The sequence below is a fragment of the Psammomys obesus genome, unplaced genomic scaffold (assembly GCF_907164565.1).
Source record: "Psammomys obesus unplaced genomic scaffold, mPsaObe1.curated_primary_1811, whole genome shotgun sequence".
In the NCBI taxonomy this organism is placed as follows: Eukaryota; Metazoa; Chordata; class Mammalia; order Rodentia; family Muridae; genus Psammomys; species Psammomys obesus.
This window is the reverse complement of record NW_026585895.1, coordinates 45,558,171-45,574,847: the sequence shown is the minus strand read 5'-3', so window position 1 is coordinate 45,574,847 and position 16,677 is coordinate 45,558,171. Positions and strand designations below refer to the sequence as shown.

The following is a 16,677-nucleotide window of genomic DNA, read 5'->3' as shown; positions in this document are numbered from 1 at the left end:
GCTGGGGTGGGAACCTGGGAGGTGCCTGAGCCTAGGTGTGAGGAGGGCCGGGAAGAGACTCCGCTCCCTGTGCCTGGTGGGTGTGCAGGTGTGCCAGGCAAAGGGAAGGCAGATAAGGACAAGGCCTCCCCAGGTCTGGGTGGGGCATGCAAGACCCAGAGAAGAGAGGGCTGGCCACTAAGATGAAGCGTTCCATAGGCACAGTGACAATACCCACATGTCCCTCAGAGGGACGGATGTGCACAGAAGCAGCATCTTAAAAATGGTCTTTTATGGACCAGGGCCGTTGGTTTGTTTTGCTTTGTTCTGTGAGAAAGGATTTCTCTGTAGCCCTGGATGACCTGGACTCAATTTGTACACCATGCTGGCCTTGAACTCACAAAGATCCTCCACCTGCTTCTGCTGGGGCTAAAGGCATGCGCTGCCACACCCGGCTCTAGGAACCAGGGCTGTTGAAACAGGCTCTTCTACATAGTGCAAACGGATCTGAAAGTCACAGCCATCCTCCTGCCTCAGCTTCCTGAGGGGATAGGAATTCTTACCCAAAGAACGTCCTCGCCTTCCCGTATGGCTAGTCTGCTGTAATGGTTTCTTCGACAACCTACTGCGGCCTTCCACTCAACATCGAAGGCCCAAATTAGAGTCCACCCCAGCCTGAGCCCTGGGGCTCCAGAACCTAGACCTGACCCCTGGAAAGTCTCTTGTTCACACAGGACCCCCATATCCATGCATCTGCTTCTCCACCTTTGACCCTGTGCTGTCTCCCAGCAACTTTAGCAGGAAATCAGGAGTTGGTCTCTTGGAGGCAGCTGATATTTAGAGACAGACAGACATTCATGGAGTCTGACCCTTGAGACTGAGTTCTTGCTGGTTGAGGGTGTCTACAAAGTGCCAAGGCCCCAGACCCCCTGGCCTGCCCTCCACCTCAAGGCATTTATCTATCCATCCGTCTGTCCCTTCAACTCACCTGAGCCATGCGCCCAGCCTCAGGCGAGGCCCAGGCAGAGTGAGCTCCAATCCCCACATGAAGCCCAGGGGCCGACTTAGAACAGGGCAGCCACTGAGCACAGGACAGGCTCATGGTGCTCACAGCCATGAGGACAGAGATGGCTGAAGAGAGGGCCCTGAGAACCCACAGCCAGGGAGGAGACATGCCTACCCCAAGCCCCACCCTCTGAGGTTCCCTAGATCACCCAGCCAGCTAGTTTTCTTCCCGTTGCTGTGGTAAAATACTGACCAAAAGCAACGTGGGGAGGAAAAGATATATTTCATCTTTCGGCTTACAGTCCGTCATGAAGGGGAGTCAAGGCTGGGACCTAGAGTCAGGAACTGAAGCAGAGGCCACGGAGGAGCACTGCTCACTGGCACACTCCACCTGCTTCTTTATCCAGCCCGGGACCACCCACCTATCGGTGACACCACCCACAGTTGGCTGGGCTCTTCCACATCAACCATTAACCAAGAAAATGCTGCAGAGATTTGCCTCCCAGCCAGTCTGTGGAGTCATGTTCACAGCTGAGATTCCCTCTTGCCAGATGCCTCTAGCTTGTGCCAAGTTGACAAAAATCTAACCAGCACACAGGGTACCCCAATCTAGTTTTACATCTAAGTGGCTTGGGGCTGGCTTCTTCCTCCTCCTCCTTTTCTTCTTCTTCTTCTTCTTCTTCTTCTTCTTCTTCTTCTTCTTCTTCTTCTTCTTCTTCCTCCTCCTCCTCCTCCTCCTCCTCCTCCTCCTCCTCCTCCTCCTCCTCTTTTTGTTTGAGACAGGGTTTCTCTGTGTAGCCTCAGTTGTCCTGGACTCACTTTGTAGACCAGGCTGGCCTCAAACTTAGAGTGATCAGCCTGTCTCTGCCTCCGTGAGTGCTGGGATTATAGGTGTGCACCACCTGGCTTCCTCTTCTTTGGGGAAGCTGTCTAGGGATTTTCAGGCTGAGAAATCAAGTCCCAGATGGGAACAGGGAGATAAGAAAGGAAATAAAGGTCAGAGAGGAAAATACTTGGTTATTTTAAACAAATTCATCTGTGCAAAACAATAGTAACAACAATGCCATGTGGAGTTTGAAATGTAGAAAGAACTCAATATGAGATGGTACCAGGTGACACCAGAGCATAAGTCAGGAGGGTAACTGGGGTTTTGAGCGGCCTGGGGTTCCTGCATTTTTGCACCAGTGGCCATGAGGATGACCACATTCATTAGCGTTAAACTTGAAGAAGTCAAGGTGTGCTGGCTTTCGGACAGCCACTAAAAGGAAGGGGAACTAACACATTAATAAAACAGTGACATGACCAATATAAATACCAAGCCAATCCGGAATGAAGTTTTAAAAGGCCACTTATGTATATATAGAATACATTTTGACTTTTAAAACATGATACATAAAGAAACACCAAAGGTAAAAACAGAAAACAACAACAACAAAACTGCTACTAAAAATCTCAATTGCTGGGCATGGAGAGGGCTCCGTGGATGAAGCCCCTGCTTGTTGGTGTGAGGGTGTTGCTCGGATCTCGAAGCCATGGTGATGCCAGGTGGCCCTGCCTGTAACGCCAAGGCTCTGAGGGTGGATATGTGGGGTCCCTGGGTCAGGCTGCCTGAGCAAACTACCGTACGGGCAGGTGCTGGGAGCAGCTGAGGGAGGCTGCCTCCCTGAGTGAGAGTGATGGCTGAAGGGGGACTGCCTGTGTCAGCCCCGGATCTCCACGTGTGTGCCTACAAACGTGCACTCCCACACACGGGAGCACACACACTCCGTGCCTGCATACCACATACCCAAACACACAATTCTTTTTTTTTTTTTTTCTTTTTACCAAGACAGGGTTTCTTTGTGTAGCCTTTGCCATCCTGGAATTCACTCTGTAGACCAGGCTGGTCTTGAACTCACAGAGATCCGCCTGCCTCTGGCTCCCAATGCTGGGATTAAAGGGGTGTGCCACCGCCGTCTGGCCCACATACAAATTTTAAAAGTTTTCTTGTATTAGGCAGTAAGCACACAACATTCTCTTCAGCATGGCTCACAGACTTTACATATGTCAGATATTCTTTAGTCTCCGCTCCATAGTTAGCAAAGACCAATTTAAAGAGGAAAACAAATTTTGGAATATGAGACATAAATAATTCTATCTCATTGTACACACACACATACACCACTTTCAGTAGAAAAACGGCTGAAGCTTATTTGACAAAGTACAATCCATATTTAACATGGATAAGAGGTGATAATTCTGAAAAAACAAAAACAAAAAAAAACAAATATTCCTCTGGGCAAACGGGTGGATCTCTTGTGAGTTCAAGTCCAGCCTGGTGTACAGAGCGAGTTCTAGGACAGCCAGGGCAACACAGAGAAACCTTGCCTCAAAAGACCAAAACAAACAAACAAATTGTCCATTTTTCTCACATGTAGAATCCATGTCTTTACATGTTTTCATCGTACTTAATAATTGCCAACAGAACAATGATGTTTTCCCCTTGAAGAAGGGAACTAAAAATACAACATGGAAGTCTCTATAGAATGAAGTGTCATTACCTGGGCCTGGTGATGCAGGCTTTTAACCTCAGCTGCTCAAAATGCAGAGGCAGGAGGATTTAAATTCCAAGGCCTGCCTGTGATACAGAGTGAGTTCAGGTCTAGCCTAGGCAACTTAAGGAGACCTTGTCTCAAAAAAAAAAAAAAAGTTTTGTTTTAAAGAACAAGGGAAAGAAAAAATGAAAAGAGGTCTGGAGGTGTAGCCCAGGGCTTAGAGCGCCCTCCTAGCCCGCCAAAACCTTAGGTTCAAGCCTCAGAACCAACCAATCAAGCAACCAACCAAAAGCGTATCCCTGGCTCTGAGTGGACGGGCCTACCGTATCCTGTTGTGCTGGCCCACGTCTTCCACACGGTGGCGCTGTTAGGCTGCTGGCTGCTTCCAGCCGCTGGACCTTGGAGGGAAGGGGTGGGGTGTCTTAGCGACCGGGTTTATTTCCTCAGCGTCCTGCCTCCCTAGGTGGCCATCTGGGGCACGAACTCTCAATAAGTCAGTCTTCCCCGTGGGCGGCTCCTGCTGCTGTGAGTCAAACAGCTTTGCATCTCCCAGGGACAAGCCTGGACTCCCAGGTCACGCATGCATGGCCTTTAGGGTGCGCTCTAGAGGTAGTGAGCTCTAGGTCCTGGAGGAGCCCAAGCCATCAGAACCCAGTTGCTGTAAGAGAAGGTAGTCTGTGGTGAAGTGGTCGGTCCTGGCTCCCTCTGCACTGAGACCGGGGGCCCTGGCCTAAGGCTGTGGGCAAATGGGGTGTCTTCGTGCTGCTCCCATTCTCCCATACGCTCCTCCATCTCCTGTGGCTCAAATAACTGCATCCTGCTGGGATTCTCGGCAGCCCCATCCGTTTCCAACACTACACTTGATTCTGGCCATATGTTGGGCAGGGCCCCATGAGAACCCAGAGCCTGTCTGCCTGGATCATCACCTCTCCTCGGTGCCAGGACCCGGGGCACCCGGCAGGCACTCACATGTCGCGGCTGGAGACATGAAGGCTGGAGAGCAGTCGCTGCCTGGCTGGTGGTGGCGGCGGTTTCCTTTAGGGGAACCCAAAGGCACGATAACCCGGGCTTGCAGCTCTAGCTGAACCAGGCTGATGTCAACACATGACATGGGAGCCCATCAGGCTGGTCTCTCTCAAGCACGTGCTACGGTCTCCCAGACCCCAGCATCTTGATCGACAGGAAAAGCCCCTGCATCCTGTTACCGACTTTATTTATTTTCTGCAGTGTATATCAGACTCCATAACCCATCAAGGTCTTGCTGGCTCCAAGGCTCCTGCGAGGTAACTTCACTCCCTGTTGCTCCTTTTCAGTTCCTCAAGTGAAACATAACAGCTGTTCTTCCTGTCCGGTCTGCGTTGCTCCCTCAGCCTGGGCACTTCCCCTCCCCATTCCTTTAGTTTGTTTGCATATATCCCCTTTCTTCCAGGAAACTCTCCCTGCTTTGGTGTCACACCTTGGGGGTCACACCATCAGCTGAGCTTTTGTCTCTGTCTTGCCCCCACCAAGTGGCCCTTGCTGTTGACCTTCCTTTTTCATTGCAAACAGTTAACATTCTAGTGCCTCCTGCCTCCCCGCCCCCCCCCCCCCAGGGTGCACCATCCTTACCGAATCCCCAGGCTTTGGGGGTCCCCTGCTTCTGAGTCATCTCTTGCCACATGGTGGCTCTCCTCTTAGGGCATTTTTTTCCTCACTCCCACCCTCTAAGGCCAGACTTGCATCCTTAGACTTTTCCACCTTCTCTGTCTCCTGGTGTTCTCTCTGGACACACACCTTTCAATCCCATCTGCCCCTGAAGGGCATGAACCAGGCTCAGCTACCAGACTCTCTACCATATCCCAACCCTTGGAGTACAAAGCAAGCCTGTAGCTCAGTTGCTCCGCTGCTCCCGGCCCTGGGAACAGGGAACCTCCGTGTCCGTTTCCCTTCCTCTTGTCATCCCACAGCCAACCCCCCAGGAAAGCCCATGGCTACCCGCAGAACAGACCAGGGTCCCACGGGTTCCCACATCCCCATGGGGACTACCCGGTCCTAAATCTCTTGTTGGGTCAAATTTAGTCCCCTTCCCCCAGGCTCCCAACATCAGCTCTGCCCCTCTGAAATCTATTCCCAATGGGAAAGCCAGCCTTCGAGGTCACGGTCCTCTTTCATCCTAGAACTTCCCTGGGTCACCTCCCCACTTAGACCACCTCCGAGCCCCTCCTGGACTCCTAGATCCTTGGGAGCTGACCTGCTCTCTGCTGTTCCATCGACAACCTCCAGGACTTTGAACCAGCCATCCCCTTGGCTTCTGACTGTCCTCCCCACATCTGCACAGACTCCCCACCCTGCTCTGCCACTTAGATGTCTGTTCAACAAGGTCTCCCCGGATTAAATCAGGTACAAAAGCCACTCCCCAGCACTTTCCATCTCCTCCCCGGCTCACTCATCACCTCTGACACATTACCCTTGTCTATGTGTTCATTATCTGTCTCCTGCCCCAGACTCTAAGTCTGGGAAGGCAGGGATTTTCTTTTCTACTGTGTTCTCTTGTGTTGCAGTGTCGGTGCCTAGAACAGTATCTGACACAAGGCAGACTCTCCATAAACAGTTGCCAAGTTGATGGATAAGCAGGTCCAGCTTCACCGGACTGTGAGCGGGGCAGCAGGGGCAAGGGCAAGCCTGTGCTTACCACCATAGTCTCAAATCCTAAGAAATGCTCAGTAAATATTAGCTGCCTGGATGAGTGGCTGGGTAAATGGGCTGGAACACCGACTGTCGCCAAGGGCTGCCACTGGGTAGGTGTCCGGGCCTGAGTGTGCAGGAGTAGGCAGGCCTACCCACCCTGGAGATGAGCCATTCAGGATCGCCTGAGATAGTGGTCCCAGATTCTGTCTGTCTGGTAGGATTCCCCCCACACCACCCAGGCCCTTGGCGAATTGCTTTGCCTCTTCCCAGCAGCTCAGGGAATGGCCCAGGTGCCATGTTAATCCATACTTTAAGCTCTCAGGCTCCTCAGCAAAGCAACTGTGCTTCTGAGACTCCCCAGCAGAAAGCCTAGTGCTGGCGTGTGGAGGGAGGTGTGGGTCTCCATGGTGATGTGTGTCATCACACCAAACAGGGACCAGTAAGGTATGTGACAGCCGGAAGGTAAAAATCAAAGGGGAAGATGCTGGCTGAGTTGCTCAAGACAAAACCTCATCACAGAGAAGCAGAGGACCGGCCACGGGCTATAAGTGACAAAACCTCATTGCAGGGAGGCATGGGATTAGCCACAAGCCATGAGAATGACGGCGCCTTGGGAGGGAGGGTGTGCCTGTGGGTCTAGAGCTGTGTACCCCGGAAGGATCCTGGAATCACACTTAGCCACCTCCTAATCGCAGTCACCCCAGAGTGGAGGGTGGGGCTTGTTGCTCAATTTGGTGATGCACACCTTTAATCTCAGAACTCCAGAGGCAGAGGCAGGTGGACTTCTGTGAATTCAAGGCCAGCCTGGTCCATACAGTGAATTCCAGGACAGCCAGAGCTACACAGAGAGACCCTGTTTCTTTCAAGCAAGCAAACAAACAAACAAACAAAAAAGAAAACTATGTTCTTGATTCTTCTATCTATGACCTAATAAATTCATATCCTTCTATAAGAGACACCATTTTTACAAAAAGATTTCATTTATTTTATGTATGTGAATGCTCTATCTGCATGTATACCTGCATGCCAGTAGAGGGCATCAGACCACATATGGTTGCTGGGAATTGAACTCAGGAAGAGCAGCCAGTGCTCTTAACCACTGAGCCATCTCTCTAACCCTAGACACTTTTTTTTTTTTTTTTTCATCTTTAGCCCTTTCTACAGACCTCACTATGTAGCTTGGCTGTCCCCAAACTCATTGAAATGCTCCTGCCTCAGCTTTTCTAGTTCTGGGATTCGAAGCATGAGCCGTAATAATGTTAAAAAAAAAAAAAAAATTGTCCCCGTGGATAGGGCCGAACTTGGTCTCCGCACAGGGCTTCTGAGCCTCACTTGGAGCGATGGTTTGATCCGCAGGTTCCAAAGCTGGGCAGTGAGTTTTGTCAACCTCCACCCTTGCTCTGACATTCTTGGCCCTTTTCTACCTAAGGCTAACACAGTCTCCCAGCATTTCCACACAGACACAGGCCAGCAAGCTACAGACCTTCTGGTCCTTACAGCTTCAAGGGGAAGGGTTTTCAAGAGAGAAAAACCAAGAAAATACTATTTCATGACATAAGAAAGTGATACGAAACTCCACTTTTAGTGTCGAAAGTAATGGTCCATCTGTCTGTCCATCTATCTCTCTGTCTGTGTATCTATCTATCTATCTATCTATCTATCTATCTATCTATCTATCTATCTATCTATCTATCTCTGTGTGTGTGTCTGTCTATGTGTTTGCATGCCTGTGTGAGGGTGCCTGTGCCTGTGCCTGTGTACAGGCCCAGGGGCCAGAAGAGGGTATTGTGTATCTTCCTTTTCCTTTGAGGCAGGGTCTCTCTCTGAACCAGGGACTCACAGGTTCTCAGCTAAACTGGATGCCAGCACGCTCCAGCAACCGTCCTACTTCTACCCAGCTCAGAGGTAGGGTCACAGGCATTTGTGGGATGTCCCGTTTGCTAGACGAGTGTTGGGATCTGAATCTCAGGATTTCAGATCAAATGCTCTTAACTGCTGAGCCATCTCTCCAGCCCCAAGAGCTGTGTTTTATTGGTTCCCCAGCCACACCCACTCATTTGGGAGTTGCCCATAGCTGCTCTCCAATTACAATGGCAGAACTGAGTAGAGCCACAAAGCCTGAACTATTTACTGTGTGGCTCCTCTGGTATGTAACTAGCCTGCCCTGTGATGGGTCAGCTGGCAATTTGAACTTTATTCTTATGTGTCTAACCCTCCAAAGGGCCGCAGTAAAAGATCACTTTAAGCCTTCTTGCAATGGTGGGCAGACTCCCCACTCAGTGACACTTCGAGGGACCCTCTCCCACAGTTGGAGATCCCCCATGGCTAGCGCTCTGGCTGACTCATTCCCGGGTCTCCAGCCTCTGCCTCAGGCAGCGTTTGCTGAATCGCACAGCCTGCTATTGTTGCCCGACTGTAGACACTTCAGGCTTCTTCTGGGTTTTCCTGACTCGCCTGAACACTAGCCAAGGGGCCCGTTGTGGGGAGGTCAGGTGGGCTGCACAGGTCTGAGTCCATGTCAGGAAGATCTGGTAATTCAGGGGCTTCCCTGGGCACACTTAACTCTGCCTGGCCACAGACCAGCTGAGACCAGCTGGGTTGAAGTAACAACGGGCCGCATGCTTACCTGGAAATAAGCGTGAAGTGCCTGCCCGGCACTGCTTGGAAGAGAGCAGAGTTCTTCTGGAAGGTAATCCAGCAGAGTGTGGGGCAGGGTGTCATGGAGACCACTATCCTGCGGGAATATGTCCTGGACTGGGTCTCCAGTGGCTGCTGACCTGGGGACACCTATGGCTGTCTTGGGCAGTGACCAAGGCCTTTGATGCTCGGTGGATGAGGAGTAGCACCACCTGAGGGTGCACGTTTGCACACTGGTCCTGCATCCTGCACCCACCTAACCACCGGCCCCCTGTGGTTATGCTAGGGCTTTCCTTTCAAGGACACAAGTCCAGCCGGATCCTGGGATCCCAAGGCAGGCCTCCTGGTTCAACGTGATTTGGGGGAACTTTGAGGACCTCAGGCCACCATTCTGATCCCTTTCCCTGGAAAATCCTCTAAAACCCTGAACTCCAGCCAGTCCTTTCTAGCTGGCTGTTTTGGAAAGACTTGGGGTTGTCTAATGAGCATTCATAGCATGCTGTGGCTGAGAGCTGGCCCCGGGGTCAGCTACTTGGGAAGGACAGTGACTCACCCTCCTCGGCAGCACCCCAAATGACTGATTCCTTTCTTTGGGAAAAAATTGTTTTGCATGTGTATGTGTGTGTGCACGTATGTATACATGTTCACGTGGGTAGGCATGTGAAAGGTTGAGGATGATGTCACTTGTCTCCTCGGTCACACTCTCCACCTTTTCCTAATTTTCTTGTTACTTAGCAAGAGTTTCTCACTAACCATGTAGCTTTTACTGTCTGGTGAGCTAGCTTGTTCCAAGGATCCCCGTTTTAGGATTTGGGTCCTGGGATTACAGGCAGGCCTACCTGGATTTTCACTTAGGTTCTAGGGAGCCAAATCCTGTCTTCAAGATTGCAAGACAAGAGCTTCACCAGCAGAGCCTTCTCCCTGCTCGTGACTGGGATGTCGGGGGTCCAAATTGGACCCTATTCCACCACTTCCTTCCTGGAGACAGTGTCTCCCTGGCCTCATGGGACAGAGTGGAGGGATTCCTGAGACTGGGAACCCACAGACCCTTGCACGGGCAGCCATGGGAGCCACTGTCCTCCCAAGGAGTTCACTATCTGCTCATGGCATCTCCTTGCTTCTCTACAAGGACAGGGTGGCCTGGTGTGGTGAAGGACTTGTTGGATGGTGCCGGCCAAGAGATGCAAGGCCTTTAAAAGAAATTTTAATCCAGGAGCAGGGAGATATGGCTCTTGTGTGTCTAACCCTCCAAAGGGCCACAGTAAAAGAACGTTTTAAGCCTCCTTGCAATGGTGGGCAGACTCCCCACCCATGATGCTTCGAGGGACCCTCTCCCATAGTTGGAGATTCCCCCATGGCTAGCGCTCTGGCTGACTCATTCCCCGGTCTCCGGTCTCTGGCTCAGGCAGCGTTTGCTGAATCGCACAGACTGCTATTGTTGCCAGATGTGAACTTGGGTCCTGGGCATCAGAGCAAAGGCTGGTGCGACAGCTAAACAACAGGGGAAAGTAAAGAACAGCCGGTGAGCAGAGCAGGGACTGGGGGTAGATCTGGGAGATTCTACCCCTACAGAGGCACTGCAACAGCCCTGTGGTGAGAGCGAGGATGCCTGATTCCCTGGTGGCACACACCTATGATCCCTGCACTCCAGAATCAGAGCCAAGAGCATGCTAGGTTCTGGCCTGGAAACAAAACAAAACCCAAGAGGCTGACGTGTGGCTGGGGTGGGAGGGTGTGGCGATTTGAATGAGAATGTCCCCCATAGGCTTATACGTTTGCATGCTTAGCCCCTGGTTGAACTGTTTAGGAAGGATTAGGACGTGTGGCCTTGTTGAAAGAGGTGTGTCACTGGGAGTAGGTTTTTAGGTTTCAAAAGCCCAAGCCAGGCTCAGCCTCTCTCTCCAGTCTTTCTCTCCCCATGTCTGCCTGCTAGTAAATCAGGATGTAGCTCTCAGCTCTGTGCGTGCCCATGCTTCCTGCCATGATGAGGCTAGGTTAACCCCTGAAACTGTAAGCGAGCCCCCAATTAAATACTTTCTTTGATAAGAGTTGCCTCGATCATGCTGTCTCTTCACAGCAACAGAACAGTGACTAAGACAGAGGGTGAAAGAAATGGAGGGGGAAAGGGGAAGACAAGAAGAGAGTGTGGGCACAGAGCCATGCTGGGCAGCTCACGCAGGCTCCTGGGGGCTGTGCCATGGCCATGAGAGGTCAGGGTGCCACATGGCCCGGATTCCTGTCTGTGTTCTCCCGGTCCAACTTGTGAATTCTCCCAGCAGCCCTCCAGGGCCTACCCTCGTCCTCTGGAGCACTAGATGAGGAAATCAAGGCACGAGGAAGGGAGCTTGTGTGCTGAGGGTCCGCCAGCAGGTGCGTAGAAGTGGGATTTGGATCAAGGCAGGTAGATTGGCGCCTGAAGGTCTGGAGCTCTGCAGTCTGAGCTCTGCTACCTGTACCCAGACAGTGTCAAGAGAGAGCACTCAGCCTGGCTAGGCTCCACTTTGCTCAGGGCATTTGGGGTCCTCCCGGCCTTCATTTGGCCTTAGAGAGGAAAGTTCAGTGGGGCATGGAAATAACCTGAAGGCTGCTAACTCGCTACGCCTCAGTGTATACAATAGAATCCCATACCCACTGCCTCCAGGCCTGTGACGTCCTCTTCGTCATTCACAGTCCTCCTCCCTGGCCAGCCTCAACTCAGCAAACGCTTTCTTGGATCTGCTGAGTTGATTAGTGACCTCATGCTCCTACTTGTCCTGTGCCTGCCCTCTTCTTACTCTCTGAGCTTTGAGTCTTCCTTTGGGTGTCTGGGTTCCCTGCTTGGCCAAGCCCATGGCTCGACAGTGACAGCAGTATCTCCATGCTGGCTCCATGCTTGACCTTTCCAGAGGCAAGCAATGATCAAGCTAGCTGCCAGGCACCTGTCCTCTCTCCCCCATGCCCTCAGCAGGGCTCCCATTCCCTCTCTTTTCCTATCCATGTCTCAGTCCATTCCTTTCTTATTTTCTCCCTTTTCTTTTCTCCCCCTTTCCTCACTTCTTTCTTTCTTTCCACAGGGTCTCACGTAGCCCAGACTGCCCTCTAGTGTACTACAGGATGACCTTGAACTTCGGATCCTCCAAGTGCTGGGATCACCATGCTGGGTTTGACGCAGAGCTGGTGATGGAAGCAGGGCTTCATGCATGCTAGATGGGCACCAATTAAGCTACATCCACAGCCCCCATTTAATGGTTTCTGTACACAGAGCAGTAGGTCCTGGTGGCTGGAGTAAGGTCTCACAGTGGGCTGACCTAACAGGCTGTGGGGTGGAACTGCGGGTCTCAGACTGATTGCCCATCCCAGCCTTCCTGCGGCTCCGAGCTCCCCGCCGTCTCTGTGTATCTGTCTGTATTCCTCAAACATCACACTCTATAGCGGCAGAGCTCCCTGTATCAGGCCCAGCCCTCTTCCTCCTCCCTCAGCAGTCTGGTCCAGCTGCCACATGAAAGCCTCCAAGTCATTCTGGACTTTTGTTTTTCCCTTCTTCTCCACTGACCGTGCACCTGCACCCAAGATCTCCACAGGGGTCTTGAACCTATACAGTTTCCCTCTGCTACCAGCTCTCACTGGAGTTCCCAGGGTCTTTACCTTCAATAATAGCAGTGTCCTACCTGGCCTCTCTCTGTTCACTCTGGCCGCTTTCCATGCAGCAGCCAAGAAGCCTCGGCTCACTCCGTTGCCATGGATCCATGCTCTCCATCCCATACAGCTCTTCACGAAGCTGCCGCTGATCTTTCTGTCTTCTCTTGAACCATTCTTTCACTTGTCCACCCACTCTGGGCACCCTGGCCATCATTTTGAACCTCCTACCCACCATCCTTTGCAGTGTCTCTGCCCACTCACGGGTGATGGCCCCTCAGACTTGGCACAGCAGGGTCCCATCATGTGACTGCTCAAAAGCATTCCTCTGGGCTTCTATTTGCTTTCTCAATAGCATCCATCTCTGGTGGAATAGTGTGCTTCTCCTCAGCTGCACTGTAAATCCGCAAGAGTGGAGACGCTGGCTGCACCAGGCCTTACAGCGGGGCTGGGCCAAGGCCAGTACTTGTTGACTGCTGGTTGAGCTTGCAGGTCTTTCTGCCCCATCAATTGTGTGTTTACAGTTTTACCCTACAGAAGTCATTAGACAGATGTGCATGGGGTACCTCAAGACCTTCATTACAGTGCCGGGGAGGTAGCTCAGTGCACCCACACTGTGCCGTGTGCCTGTGAGTCCAGAGGATGAGGACTTCAAGGCTGTCCTTGGGTTCATGGTGAAGTTGTCACCAGCCTGATGCTATCTGAGCTCCTGTCTCAGAAGGGAAAAGAGAGAGAGAGGGAGAGATTGATTGTAGGGTTGCTTGTTTGCTCGACAACCGGAAGTAACGACGAGTAAGGGATTGATTCGACAGTCACAGCCAAGGGGTGCCACAGATGGCCCCGATAGCACTGCTGTGTCACCAAGGAAAGGGAATATGTGGCGGTGACACACGATTATTAGAAAGGAGCCCCGGAGGGCGGGAATTCTGGCTGCATCTGCAAACATGTCCACTTACAGATGGAGATAGTGCCAGAGAATCAAGCTTTGTTCCTTGGCTGGACAAGAGAAAGAAGCCAGGGAGGGCAGCACCCCATGTCGGAGGCCCAGGCAGCATGGAAGCCCAAGTCTTCATCCCACCAGGACTCACTTCCCGCTCTGGACTTGTCTGTGGGAAGCTTAGTCAAGCCCTTCAGCTTCCTTGGCTACAGAACTGCTCCTGTTCTCCCCACTGGCTGCACCAAACTGTGCAGGAGGTCACAGCTGGAGTGAGGGGGAGCCATATCTTCCCCTGAGTGTCAGAGATAGGCTGGGCCCGAGGCTGTCTTCTTTTAGCCTAATGGTAGCCTTGAAGGATGTGCTGCTAACCCAGAGTTCATCCCGCTAGTTAAGGGCATAGTCTAGTTCTGAGCTAAGGGGACTAATCACAATTCCATCTTTTTTTTTTTCCCCAACATATTTTTTATTAATGATTTGGGATTTCACATAATGTACCCTGATCACACTTTCTCTCTCTCTCTCTTTCTCTCTCTCTCTCTCTCTCTCTCTCTCTCTCAGACAAGGACTCACATGGCCCAACTTGGCTTTGAACTCATTCTATAGCTGAGGAACTTCTGATCCTCCTGCTTCTACCTCCCAAGCGCTAGAATTGTAGGTATGTACCACCATGCCTGGTTTAAATGCTGCTGGCAATTGAACCCAGGACTTTATGCATGCTAGACAAACATGGCTATTTTTATTTTTTATTATTGGAGTGTGGTGCGTGCATGCGTGCACACACACACACACACACACACACACACATACATGCACACACAGTTTGCATTTATGTGAAGGTCAAAGGACAAATTTTAGTTGTTTCTCTCTGCTGACTTCCACAGATCAAACTCAGGTTTTCAGGTTTGGGTAGCAAGTGCTCTTACCCACTAAGTCATCTTGCCAGCTTGCCCTACTCCTTTTTAGGGTCTCACTATGTGGTTATGGCTGGCTTTGAACTCACTACCCTCCTACCTCAACCTTTCCAGTGTTTTGTGGAGCTGCTGCAATAAGTCCCAGAGCCCTGAGAATGTCCCAGGACCAGGAAAAGCTCACTTACTGGTTGGGGAAACATGGCCCCACTCCCTACACTAAGCACCCCCACCCTTCTCCCATAACATCCCTCCCAGGCACCCTTAATAAGGAGATCCAGAGAGCCTGGTGCCCACAGGAGGCTTGGGTCGGGCCTGGCCTCCCTGTAATTAAGGCAGCCGGAGGCTGGGATCTGGGATCCCATCATCCAAGGTGGGGAGGAGGGGCAAAGGAACAGGAGGAACCTCCTTGTGGCCAGGCTGACCACGTCAGCAGCCACTGGCCCTCTGGGAACAACTAGGCAGCAGCTGGCAGCTGGGATAGACCCAATATAGACCCTGTCATTGGCTCAGCATTACCCTGGTCCAAGCCAGTGCAAGCTGGTACCATGGACTCAGCTTCATCTGAGTCCCATAGGTGCCTGTCTCCCATCTCTCTCCTCTTGAGCCCTCCACCCAACTCCACAGCCGTTCTTCCAAAAAAGCAGGCCTCTGAACACTCGGCCTCTAGTGTCCAGCAAGGCTGAGGGCAGATGGCTTCTCTTCTTCGGCAGGGATCGCTGTGTGTCAGGGAGGCCGGGGAAGGGCTGCTCAAAGGATCACGCAGGCATCCCTTGGAAAGGAGGTCAACTTCTAAACAGAAGCTTCCAGCTTCCTGTGGCCCCTGGAGCAAGCCCGCCCTCCAGTTATCTCTCTGGTCCTCCGAGCTGCATCTGCGCTCGCATCACCCTAACCTTCTCTCGCCTCCTGGTGGTCTGCTCCCCACCAGATAGTCCCTTGGCAGCACAGTCCTCGGCTGTGCCACTGCATCAGCCTGGGCACGCCTCTTTGCCCTCCCTCCCCTGTCCAACCCATCCAAACCCTGCTCACCTTTCTCCTACTGGACTTAGATGGAGGTTTTCCTGCTAGGAGCCGTGGCACTGGCTGGCCTGCACTGGCTTGGACCCGGACGATGCTGAGCTAATGAAAGCATGTGTCTTCCCTGGCACTCTCTGGCACCAGGGCTGTGCCATCCCGGGGGCTCAGACCTGCCCGGGTGGTCACTCACAAGCTGTGGTCTCGAAGCTGCACTGTACTTGTCTGTGAGAATGGGTTTCTAGAAGTAAGTAACCCCTGGGAGGCTCATGGGAGGCTTCGTGGGTAAACACTCCAAATGGTACCATGGTGGGTGTGGTCCTCAGGTGACCACAGCTGCTCATGTCGAAGCTACAGACACACTCAGCCCGCCCTGTCACGTCGTTCTACAGGGGCCAGAGAGGCCTTTCTAAGGCAACTGGGATCTTGGCACCGACCAGATGTCCATCTTGACCCTCTCCTGGCCTTGCTCTCCTGCTCTCTCTGAGCTCCATTTATCCATTCTAACTGCTAGAACAAATCTGACAAATACCCACTGTCCCAGCGGCAGGCCTTTGACCCTTCTCTACCTGGCTAACTCCTAGGCAGCCTTTTAGGTCGCAGCTGAGGTACCTTTTCCTCCAGGGAGCCCCCATGGCCATCTCTGCCATTCCGGGGAGCCCCCATTCCCTGAGCTCCGGAGGTGCTGGCCTGTATACTCCACTGTGGTACCTAGCACACCTGGGTGCTGATGGCCCTGCAGAGGGCCCTTGCTCTCTGCTGCAGACCCAGCGCAGCATAGTGTCTGGCAAGGACTGGATTCTTGAAAAAAATATTTAGTGACTGAATGGATGGATGAGTCAATTTCTGCATCCCACACTGCAGGAAATGTCTGAGAACAGATTTGAGTGGGAGGTTCCTGCAAGGCCCAGGAGAAGGCCCTGGGCTTTTGGGGTGCTAGGTGGTGAGCAACAGACACCCTTTTCCCCTTTCAGGAGGAGGTCAGCCTCCCCATCCATTTGCACCGGCCCCCTGGGGCCTCGGAACCGGCTTCCAGATGTTAAGCCCCCTGTCAGCCTTACCTCCTAGCTTTTCCATCTGCACAGCTGGACCAGATCCCCGCAGCCAGCATCTCGGGCAGCCAGGCCAGCCGTCCCCAGCGTCTTCCTATTTTAGACATCTCGCCGCCTCGGTCCCTTCTAATGTTTCCAGGCAGGCTGCGGGGGGAGGAAAAAAAGGTTACTGCTACTTTAAATGTACTGTATGAAGGCAAGGGCTGGAAAGGGGCCTGCTTGCAGGAATACCCAGTCATCTAGTTGGAGAAGCCGCCAGATGGAATACAAAAGGAGAAGCGCAGGCGCTCATGGAGACGGCCTCGGTTCATAAATCAGGTGGGGCCGTG

At 52.3% G+C, this 16,677-nt stretch overlaps 1 long non-coding RNA gene across 1 annotated transcript; it reads right to left on the bottom strand.

Moving 5' to 3' along the window:
- Window positions 1-1,766: 1,766 nt before the first annotated feature.
- Window positions 1,767-16,471, bottom strand: LOC129671204 (uncharacterized). The gene is made up of 4 exons (XR_008719325.1): window positions 16,358-16,471; window positions 12,470-13,146; window positions 3,842-3,916; window positions 1,767-1,929 (listed from the first exon to the last, which is right to left on the bottom strand). It is a non-coding gene; the product is annotated as an uncharacterized LOC129671204 (long non-coding RNA).
- Between the last annotated feature and the right edge of the window lie 206 nt (window positions 16,472-16,677).